This window comes from Hylobates moloch, unplaced genomic scaffold (genome assembly GCF_009828535.3).
Source record: "Hylobates moloch isolate HMO894 unplaced genomic scaffold, HMol_V3 SCAFFOLD_9, whole genome shotgun sequence".
Taxonomy (NCBI): domain Eukaryota; kingdom Metazoa; phylum Chordata; class Mammalia; order Primates; family Hylobatidae; genus Hylobates; species Hylobates moloch.
In genome coordinates, this window is record NW_026652284.1 from 24098135 (window position 1) to 24107102 (window position 8968).

The 8968-nt window shown below is 45.3% G+C and overlaps 1 long non-coding RNA gene across 1 annotated transcript; it reads right to left on the bottom strand.

Annotated features, from left to right (window-relative positions):
• Positions 1-341: 341 nt before the first annotated feature.
• On the bottom strand, positions 342-5246 carry LOC131384234 (uncharacterized). The gene is made up of 3 exons (XR_009214893.1): positions 5135-5246; positions 4699-4749; positions 342-578 (listed from the first exon to the last, which is right to left on the bottom strand). It is a non-coding gene; the product is annotated as an uncharacterized LOC131384234 (long non-coding RNA).
• Positions 5247-8968: the final 3722 nt, after the last annotated feature.

Consider the following 8968-nt stretch of genomic DNA (forward strand, 5'->3'; position numbering starts at 1 on the left):
AGAGGTTCTTCAACATTCACTTATTCACTGCATATTCATTTATTCATTTATTTGCTTATTGTCTGTTTTCATCTCCTAGAACCCAGGCTCTATGAGGATAAATATTTTTTACCGGTATCCCTGGTACCTAGAAGAATGTCTGGAAAATTAATGAATATTCAGTGAAGAAGTGAGTGTTGAATAGCCTCTCACCTGATTTTCTGTTGGAAAGCTGAAGGAAATGCATGCCGCTTTTGATAAACAGCAACACAATGATCTTTTAGAAAACCTGCAGGTTCTAGATTCTGATACAGTGAAAGAGAGTAAACAGGCAGCAGGGCTGCTTTTTGGAAGAACGGGCATTTATAGGAGAAGATGGCATCCAAGCTGCTGAAGTCAGTGAGACGCAGGCACAAGGTGCCAGTTCACAGGTTAGTCTGAGTGCATATACAGACCTGTGAGCAAGAAGAGAAAACAGGTAACTAGAGATGCTGGCACAGACAGCGGAGTTTAGCCTCTGGGAGGCAGCAACAAAGCCGTTCCACAGTTCTCTTTGGCATGGGTTGTGTGCTTGCCACCAATAATTTTTTTTTCTTCATCTAGGAAGATAAAAAGGAAATAAGACTCTCCTTAGTATAAACATCGACTATACCAGAGAACAGATTTACAAGTCACTTTATTTATTCATTCATTTATTTTTGAGGCAGGGTCTCACTCTGTTGCCCAGGCTGGAGTGTAGTGGCATGATTATAGCACACTACAGCCTCGACCTCCCAGGCTCAAGCTATCCTCCCACCTCAGCATCCCAAGTAGCTGGGACTATAGGCGTGGCACCATCCCTGCCTAATTTTTTAAATTTTTTGTAGAGACAGGTTTTACCATGTTGCCCAGGCTTGTCTCAAACTCCTGAGCTCAAGCAATCCTCCTGCCTCACCCTCTTAAAGTTCTGGGATTATAGACGTGAGCCACCATGCCAGGCCCAAAGCCACTTTAAAGCAGTATTCTTTAACTTGTCCAAACTGGTAACTTGGGGCAAGATTCTTGACCTCAGTGGGGATTAAACGAGGTAATTAATGCATGCAGTATAATGCCTGGAACATGGGGTTCATACAATGTTCACTATTAAATTGAGACCCTTTTCTGAAAATATAGCAAACACTATGAACTGTCTCTCCAGAAAATACACATTTGATCATACGTTCAAAATTTTGCATACAGTATCAGAAGAAAAGAGCCCTGCAGAGGTCTATTGAACTAGGGGTTAAGAATAAGTGCTGGGCCAGGCACGGTGGCTCCTGCCTGTAATCCCAGCACTTTGGGAGGCCAAGGCGTGGTGTGGATCACTTGAGGTCAGGAGTTCAAGACCAGCCTGGCCAACATGGAGAGACCCCCGTCTCTACAAAAATACAAAAATTAGCCAGGCGTGGTGGCATGTGCCTGTAATCCCAGCTACTCAGAAGGCTGAGGCAGGAGAATCGCTTGAATCTGGGAGGCAGAGGTTGCAGTGAGCCAAGATCACACCACCGCACTCCAGCCTGGGCGACAGAGCAAGACTCCATCTCAGAAAAAGAAAAACAAGTGCCATGAGACAGACCAGCTTCCAGGCCAACAGGATTGATCTGTAACTCACTGGAGCATCTTCACACACCTAAAGGAGCAATGCACTGATGGAACAGGGGTTAGCAAACCTTGGAAGCCCAGAAATAGTGTTACAGAGGCAAATATAGGCTGTCCCCTTTCAAGCAGCGCTAAGGAAAGCCCTGCCTGAGAACCCATGTGCCTGTCTCTGGTGGCAGCAGTTTAAGTCCTGCTATGGAGATGTGCACAGCTTACCCTGGTATCTTTAACATTGGGATCATGTCACTTAATTTCCCTTCACATCACAAGTCAATCTTCCAATTAGAATGTGTTTGCCTATGAAGGGCTGTAGGCAGAGGAAACTCAGGCTAGGGGCAGGGGTCTTGGATCCTCTGGTTACATTTCTCATTGTACATTAGTTGGCCGGCACTCCAGGTTTGTGGAAAGCTCTGTGAGTATGGCTAAGTCCTGTTCCTCAGCAGCATGCATATCTGTTTTCTATGCCTGCAAAGCTCCTTGGGTGATGGCCAGGAAACCCTAATGTGCTGAGATTGAGAGCTCTTACTTCTTATTGAATTTTCTTATGAGTAATTTCTCTCATAGGAATCTACCCAAAGGAAAAACTAAAAGTTCAGAAGTACACATGTACTTACAAAAGATGTCCAGTGTAGTGGTTTTTAAGCACCTATTATTATTATTATTATTTTATTTATTTATTTATTTATTTTTGAGACAGGGCCTCTCTCTGTTGCCCAGGCTGGAGTACAATGGCGTGATCTCGGCTCACTGCAACCTCTGCCTCCTGGGTTCAAGCGATTCTCCTGCCTCAGCCTACTGAGTAGCTGGGAGTACAGGTGTGCGCCACCACACCTGGCTAATTTTTGTATTTTTAGTAGACAGGGTTTCGCCATGTTGGCCAGGCTGGTCTCGAACTCCTGACCTGAAGTGATCTGCCTGTCTCAGCCTCCCAAAGTGCTGGGATTACAGGCGTGAGCCACTGTGCCCGGCCTATTATTATTATTATTTTTGAGACAGGGTCTTGCTTTGTTGTCCCGGCTGGAGCTTAGTGTCATGATCACAGCTCACTGCAGCCTTGACCTCCTGGGCTCAAGCAATCCTTCCCTTTTAGCCCTCTGAGTAGATGGGACCTGGCTGGGACAACAGGTCCATGCCACCATGCCCAGCTAATTTTTAAATTTTTTGTAGAGATGGTGTCTTACTGTGTTGCCCAGGCTGGTCTCAAACTCCTGGGCTTAAGCAATCCTCCTGCCTTGGTATCACAAAGTGCTGAAATTATAGATATGAGCCACAGCACATGGCCAAAACTTTTTATTTTGAATTAATTTGTAGACTAACATGCAGTTGTAAGAAATAATATTGGGAGGCCGGGCACAGTGGCTCACGCCTATAATCCCAGCGCTTTCAAAGGCCAAGACAGGTGGAGCACCTGAGGTCGGGAGTTTGAGACCAGCCTGACCAACATGGAAAAACCCCGTCTCTACTAAAAATACAAAATTAGGCTGGGTGCAGTGGCTCACGCCTGTAATTCCAGCACTTTGGGAGGCTGAGACAGGTGGATCATGAGGTCAGGAGATTGAGACCATCCTGGCTAACACAGTGAAACCTTGTCTCTACTAAAAATACAAAAAAATTAGCCGGGTGTGGTGGCGGGTGCCTGTAGTCCCAGCTACTTGGGAGGCTGAGGCAGGAGAATGGCGTGAACCCGGGAGGCGGAGCTTGCAGTGAGCCGAGATAGCGCCACTGCACTCCAGCCTGGGCGACAGAGCAAGACTCTGTCTCAAAAAAAAAAAAAATTAACCAGGCGCGATGGTGCATACCTATAATCCCAGCTACTTGGGAGGATGAGGCAGGAGAATCGCTTGAACCCGGGAGTCGGAGGTTGCGGTGAGCCGAGATCGTGCCATTGCACTCCAGCCTGGGCAACAAAAGCGAGACTCCATCTCAAAAAAAAAAAAAAGAAAAAAGAAATAATATTGGGAGATTTCATATACCCTTCACCCAGTTTTCCCCAAATGTAACATCTTGCATAATAACAATCAGATAATTGACATTCATATAATCCACCCACCTTATTCAGATTTCACTACTGTTCAAGTACGCATTTGTGTGTGTGTGTGTGTATATTTAGTTCAACCAAATTTTGTCACATGTAGATTTGTGGAACCACCCCACCATAGTCATGACACAGGACAGTTCCATTACAAAAAATAATATTAACTTTTACAGGAAAAAAATAAAAATAACCTCAGCATCCAATACTGGGAAGTTGGTTACATAAATTATGTTACAGTTATAAAGTAAGATATTTAGTCATATAAATGTTACGTATATGAACATTAAAAATGTTTATAAAGATTGTTTAATAAGGAAAAATGCTTATGAGGTACACACACACACACATATATATATATATATATATTTTTTTTGACATGGAGTCTCTTGTTGCCCAGCTGCAGTGCAGTGGCACCATCTTGGCTCACTGCAACTTCTGCTTTCCAGGTTCAAGCAATTCTCCTGCTTCAGCCTCCAGAGTAGCTGGGATTACAGGTGCCCGCCACCATGCCCAGCTAATTTTTGTATTTTTGTAGAGACAGGATTTCACCATGTTGGCTGGGCTGGTCTTGAACTCCTGACCTCAGGTGATCCACCTGCCTCAGCCTCCCAAAGTGCTGGGATTACAGGCATGAGCCACTGCGCCCGGCCTATATATGATGTATATTTTTAAAAGTAGGTGCTTAAAAAGATTTGAAAATATGCTAGAAGTTTCTTTGGATGATAGGATGGCATTTGTGCTTTTCTTTGGTTGTCAGGATAGTTTGTGGTTTTCTTTTGTTTTATATTTTTGTATTTTTCAAAAATTTCTACAATAAGCATCTACTATGACTGAATGTGTTCCCCTAAAATGTATATGTTGAAACCGTAGCACCTAATGTGATGCTATTCAGAGGTGGGGCCTTTGGGGGGTGATTAGGTTTGGATGAGGTCATTAGGCTGGGGACTCTGTGATGGGATTAATGTCCTTATAAGAAAAGGAAGAAAGACCAGAGCTCATTCACTCTCTGCTGTGTGAGGACATAGCAAGAAGGCAGCCATCTGCGAGCCAGGAAGAGGGCAACTCACCAGAAGCTTCATCAGCCGGCACCTTGATCATGAACTTCCCAGTCTCCAGAACTAGGAGAAATGAAAGTCTGTTGTTTAAGCCACCCAGTCCATGGTATTATGTTATGGCAGCCCAAACAGACTAAGACAGCCTGTTTCCCAAAGAGCAAGGAAATAGGGGGTGTGAGAGTAAACGGAAGTAGGGGAAAGCCCAAGATAAATCAAAACAAAAACAAAATAAAAGTAATTTCTCAAGGCTGAGACCCTAAAGTGCCAAGGGACAGCTCCTGGGGGAGGTAATCTCCTTGTTTACATGAAGGGTCCAGGGATCCAGGGGCTATGCCCTAGCTCTCTTCCCAGCCACCTAAACGAGCTCAGAGAACATCTTACAGGCCCTGCAGCTCCTGAGTTTTGAGCTGCGGGGAGCAAGAAGGTGAGGGTATCTCTTGGGCCTCACCTTTATTTACTGAAGACAAGGAGGCAAGACAGTGGTAAGGCCTGGGACTGGGGACTGGGGACACAGGCAGTCAGGTCACCCTTGCCACTTCCAGCCTCACCTTCCAGATCTGCAATGCAGAAGGGAGAGGAAGGGGGTGTGAAGAGTGAGACAAAGGCTGGGTGGAGCATCTCCTCCATCTAACAACTGCTTAGGCAGCCACCCATGGGAGACAAATAACAGCAGAGTCTGGGCCTGGAATCTGTCCTGCCTGTGCCAGGGACCCCTCTGCCAGGAGACTGTGCCCTATCTGATAGAAGTAGTAGCCTAGGAGTCAGCTGTTTGAGTCTTAGTCCAACTATGCCTCAAAGAAGCTTAGTTTGGGAAACCCAATTTGATAAAAGGAACATTTCGATATGGGAGACATTTTGTTAGAATTGAGTCAAAATATAAAATCACTGTTTAAAAAAAATTACCAAGCAGGATATGAAAGACATACTCAATGCTTACTTTCTCTGATGTTCACCCTACCCCTGAGTTTCACTGGACTGTTGACCTTGACTCCATTCTCGGTTTGAACCACGCCTCTGATTCCCTCTCCGCTGCCAATCATCCCTGATTTCCAGAGTTGAGAGCTGGCATTGAGGTGGGGCTCAGAAGGGAAGGGAAGATGTCTGCTTAGCATATGTCACTTGATGACTAAAAAAAGTTATCAATTTAATCATTTGGTTTTTAAGACAAATGTCCTTCTGAATAGTGTTGTGTCAATGCGTTCATAATTGAATGGCTTTTTAAAATCTGCTAAAGGTATTCGAAATGCTTTCTAAACAAAGTGACAGATCTTAGGGAGGGATCCCAGTTTAAAAAAAAGAGGTCCCAGAGGGGAAAGAAAAAGGTAACTCCATCCCAGAAGAAATACTCTAGAGTCCTTATGAGGATATGGGTAGTCTGTCTGCCTGGAATTCTGCCCTTTGGGGGGCTTCTGCCATCCCACGTGGTTGTGGTAAACAGTCACAGTGCCTTGCCTGCCTTGGCTGTAAGAGGTAGGTCATGGCACAGGTATCTCAGTATCTCTCCTGTCCACATGGCTGGTCCAAGAAGTTTCCACATAATTCCACAAGAGATTGGGCCTGTGTTAGTCTGTTTTCTTTTGCAATAACTGAATACGTGAGACTGCGTAATTTATAAATGTTGGGAAGTCTAATGTTTAGGGGCTGCATCCAGTGAGGACCTTCTTGCTAGTGGGGACCCTCTGCAGAGTTCCAAGGTGGTGCAGGGTATCATATGGTAAGGGGGCTCACTAGAAACGGCCACAATGGCTTTTATAACAGACTCACTCTTTTTTTTGTTTTTTTCTTTTTTTGAGACGAAGTTTCACTCTCGTTGCCCAGGCTGGAATGCAATGGCACAATCTCAGCTTACTGCAAGCTCCGCCTCCCAGGTTCAAGGGATTCTCCTACCTCAGCCTCCCGAGTAACTGGGTTTACAGGCACGTGCCATGCCCAGCTAATTTTTGTATTTTTAGTAGAGTCGGGGTTTTGCCATGTTGGCCAGGATGGTCTCAATCTCTTGATTTCATGATCCACCTCGGCCTCCCAAAGTGCTGGGATTACGGTGTGAGTGACCGCACCCGGCCCAAATCTTCTATTTCTAAAAGTCTTCCAATGAAAAAGAGAAGCATATCTAGGTACCCATATTGGTGAAGTATCTGACCTTTAGGGATGAAGGGGATGGGCTAGGTGGCTCACATCTGTAATCCCAGCACTTTGGGAGGGTGAGGCAGGCAGATCACCCGAGGTCGAGTTCGAGACCAGCCTGGTCAACATGGTGAAACCCCCATCTCTACTAAAAATACAAAAATCAGCTGGGCATGGTGGCAGGTGCCTGTAATCCCAGCTACTCGGGAGGCTGGGGCAAGAGAATCGCTTGAGCCTGGACGGCGGAGGTTGCAGTGAGCCGAGCTTGCACCACTGCACTCTAGCCTGGGGGATCGAGTGAGACTCTGCCTCCAAAAAAAAAAAAAAAGGATAATAGTCAGCCATCAAAGTTTCCAGAAATAAAGGACTGAGACACAGACTGCATCAGATCTTTAACCGACAGAACTGCATGCTAGAAGACAAAGGAGTGAGGTCTTCAATATTCTGAGGGAAAAAATAGGAATTTGTACCTAGAATCCTCTACTCAGCCAAATTAGCATGTGCAAGCCATGTTGACTGAATTGAACTGGCCAGGGAGATATGTTCCTTAGGAAGTCTTCTGTGTTAAGAGGGAACCAGGGTGCACAATGAGGCCCGATAGGTGAGATACATAGAAGAGAAGTAAAACTAACAAACCTGAGGAATAGATCCAGCTGCTTTCAGCAGGCAGGAGGGAGAGGACGCTGGAGGAGCTTGCACAGGCATGCAGGGAAGGTTCCTTAGAGGAAAGTCAGCAGCAACGCTGGAACAGAGGGGAAGAACAGACTTGGTGGAGAGAAGGGGTGAGAGGGTATTTAACAGACTACAGGCAGGACATGGAGGCTCATGCCTGTCATCCCAGCACTTGTGGAGGCTGAGGCTGGAGGACTGCTTGAGGCCAGGAGTTCCAGGCCAGCCTGGGCAACATAGCGAGACCCTATCTCTACCAAAAAAAAAAAAAATAGCTGGATGTGGTGGTGCATGCCTATAGTCTCAGCTACTCAAGAGGCTGAGGTGGGAGGATCACCTGAGCCCAGAAGTTCAAGGCTTCAGTGATGAGAAAAGAGACTATATGGCAAAAAATAAGTACATTTATCATGAATTAAGACTGTGTGAAAATAAGTGTAGATACTGGTCTTGTGTCATTTAGGCTACTTGAATTAAAAAAAAATGAAAAAATCCTTTCCACCTTCAGCAAAGGAAAAGTGGCCCTTCCTATACCAGTGGTCAGTGGAGCCCCTTAGAACTAGTAATAACCAACCCCCTTAATCCTTGCTAGAAAAAAGAGAATGTATAACCCTAAAAATTAATGGAGCTGAACTGGATCTTCAAGCAAATATCGTGGTTTCAGAAAAAGTTTATAAACGCTCTCCTGAGCCAGTATTTCAAACCTTCTATAATGAACTGAATGTGCCAGTACCAGAAATTCCAGGAAAAACAAGAAATGTGTTTTTGCAATTAGCCGAGCATATAGCCCAGTCTCTCAATGTCACTTCAAGTTATGTATCAGCACAAGTGTACTATATGAATCATTATCACTCTATTGCACAGGAAGACAGAAGTAGCGAAAATAAGAGTGAGAATTCCCACTAATAAAAAGTGAGAGTCTCAAAGGGGGGAAATGAGAGAAGAGAGACAGACCCTTTCATATTGTTTTACACTCAGAAAATAAAAGAGAAGCAAAACTAAAGGCAGGTAGCCCGGTGCCTAGGAATCAGACCCAAAACCAAGGAACCAGACCTGAAACCTGGCCTAGGCCTGCCTGACCTAAGCCTGGTAGTTAAAGATTGACCCCTGACCTAACCGGTTATGTTACCTATAGATTCCAGACATTGTATAGAAAAGACATTGTGAAACTTCCTGGTCTGTTCTGTTTCACTCTGACCACCAGTGCATGCAGCCCCTGTCATGTACCCCCTGCTTGCTCAATCGATCACAACCCTCTCATGCAGACCCCCTTAGAGTTGTGAGCCCTTAAAAGGGACAGGAATTGCTCACTTGGGGAGCTCAGCTCTTGAGAGACAGGAGTCTTTTCGATGTTCCTGGCCGAATAAACCCCTTCCTTCTTTAACTTGGTGTCTGAGGAGTTTTGTCTGCGGCTCGTCCTGCTACACTATGTTTGTACCACTGCACTCCAGCCTGGGTGACAGAGCAAGACCCTGTCTCTAAAAAAAAGAGA